Source organism: Berghia stephanieae, chromosome 11 (assembly GCF_034508935.2).
Source record: "Berghia stephanieae isolate SIO BIC M18660-M18661 chromosome 11, UCSD_Bste_1.3, whole genome shotgun sequence".
NCBI lineage: Eukaryota > Metazoa > Mollusca > Gastropoda > Nudibranchia > Aeolidiidae > Berghia > Berghia stephanieae.
The window spans coordinates 19,512,205-19,514,704 of NC_088370.1; the positions used below are offsets into that span (position 1 = coordinate 19,512,205).

Genomic DNA, 2,500 nt, shown 5'->3' on the forward strand with positions numbered 1-2,500 from the left:
AATTAAATGCCAAACTGGTCAAAAATATAAACTGTTGGCATTAGCACCCTAAAATATGGTATCCGTTCTTCTCAATAAAACATACAAACTCAACACAAGTCTGATATTTCTGGCTATAAATTCAATTTTCAAAATCTTAACCATCCCGACTTAATACCGTTTTGAGGCGAAGGGTCACATTTCATGTCGCCGTGCCTCAATGGATCACTGAGCTGTTATGTTGTAACGATATTGATTACCAGAACAAGCAACGCCCCCCCCCCCCTCCCCCACCCCTCCCCACTCTTACAAATAATAAAAATGAAAACAAAAACAAATAAACAATCCTGTTAATTGTTTATATATATATTTTGTTGTTGTTGTTGTTGTTGTTGTTGTTGTTGTTGTTGTTGTTGTTGCAAAATTACACTTTCAGTTTATCTCATGTACCAGGCTGCTATAATATTCCCGCAGATATGCTTTCTCGATTACTGTAAACTCTCTATATTGCTATGGTGTAAAAACTCAGTCTGTCTCGATTTCTACACCTTTGTTGAATGGGGTAAGTTTGTATAAAGTGCCATGCCAAAAACAACAAAAAAAATAATAAAAAGAATAAATAAAAGCGCATACAGCATGCCCTAGTCATGTTTACGCTCTATACGAAAGCTGTGTTAAGCGGGTGGTTGGATGGGAGCATCACCCTTGAATCATATACCTATGATTCCATGATGTTCGCATGGGTGTACGATCCGATAGTGATGTCGTTTCTTCTTCTCTTTACTAGCCTAGCCTGCTTCTTTGGTTTGTGATTGTATTTTTGACAGGGGATTTTTTTTTTCTGTAAATCTTCTGCCTGTTTGTTCTTGGTTATTTATAATTTAGCTTATGATATCTTTAGGTTATGATTTTGATTTACATTTGTACTATTTTTGTTAGATTGCTTGTTTTTTTTTTGTTTCAGCGGTCTCTCATATAACCTCAATTGTGTTGGAAGAGACCTAAAGCAACAAACAGTAAAGCTGTGTTATGCTATTATTATAACGCCTGGTTTGGGCAGTTCTTGGAAACCAATTTTTTTGGATATCAATGTGATTGTTCGTGCGTAAACAACAGCCTCTCTCTCTCTCTCTCTCTCTCTCTCTCTCTCTCTCTCTCTCTCTCTCTCTCTCTCTCTCTGTCTGTGTGTGTGTGTGTGTGTGTGTGTGTGTCTTTCCCTTTCTTCCCCTCTGTGTGTGTCTCTCTCTCCCCCCCCCCCCCCCTCCCCCCTCTCTCCTTCTCTCTCCACCATTCTTCCTCTAACATCCCCTCCATGCCCTCTTTCACACATCAACACACACATACACACACACACACACACACACATAACATCCATATAATAACGGGTTAATATATAGAATGAAGTTGACGTCACTCGGGTTTTTGTTATTAATTTTTGCCATCCACGTTCACTAAACTGTATTATCCAAACTATACATTTTCATGGTTACGAGTTCTGTATGTTGGTCCGTTCTATTTCCTTGTGAGGTTCTTTGTCAAGCACATACTATCTTTACGTCGTCTTACCATAATTGTGACCCTTCGCCTCAAAACAGTATTAAGTCGGGATGGTTAAGATTTTGAAAATTGAATTTATAGCCAGAAATATCAGACTTGTGTTGAGTTTGTATGTTTTATTGAGAAGAATGGATACCATATTTGAGGGTGCTGATGCCAACAATTTATATTTTTGACCAGTTTAACATTTAATTCGGCTTTTAAGCATATGGTTCGTTCCGACATAATACCATTTTGAGACGAAGGGTCACAATTTATATACGCCCTGATTTGTTGAATTCAATCGCATGACAGTTCTGTTATGCCGAGTTCGTGAACAAGTCGATTTTCAGTAGACAGAAATGGCTATGATGTAATATCAATAGTGGTATGATAATATTTGATTCGATTTTACAGTTGGCAATCGCTGTGATTAAATACCAGTAACGGTTAAATCATATTCAATGTGTTTGGAATCGAAAAAAAGACTTAATAAGGTGCTTTTATAATTTAGCGGCGTACGAGGTCGTCTATTAGGAAGTGGTCCCATAAAACGAAAGAAGGCATAGCGAGTTGTGTGTAGTTTGTTTGTTTCACTGGATCATGAGTTTGAGATAAAATTGGTGACAAGCTTATAGCCCGAGTATAGCTTAATAGAATAACCATGAGAATGGCATTAATAAATTGATAATTGATGATACAACTTTCTTTAAAGTTTGAGCTTAGAGGAGAAAGGTATAGTGGAATGAAATTAATTATTTTTTATTTATTTTCCTGTTATTATAGCAATGCAATATACGAGGTTGTCTATTTAGAAATTATCCCATAAACTACAGGGAACATTGTTGTGTGTATCTCGTTGATTTTTCACTACACCCTTTGTTGGATATTAATACGCAGTATAGATAGTATGAAGTTGACGTCACTCACTCAGGTCTTTGTTATTGCTTTTTACAATCCCCGTTTATAAGTAATTCTCACTAAA

The 2,500-nt window shown here is 36.7% G+C and overlaps 1 protein-coding gene across 1 annotated transcript in view; it reads left to right on the forward strand.

The window, feature by feature from the left end:
• Positions 1 to 427: 427 nt before the first annotated feature.
• The window catches only part of LOC144957097 (uncharacterized), a 5,854-nt gene continuing 3,781 nt past the window's right edge, over positions 428 to 2,500 (forward strand). Inside the window, exon 1 of the mRNA XM_078888061.1 lies at positions 428 to 541. The gene's annotated coding sequence lies outside the window, so the exon portion shown is untranslated. The remainder of the gene's footprint in view (positions 542 to 2,500) is intronic.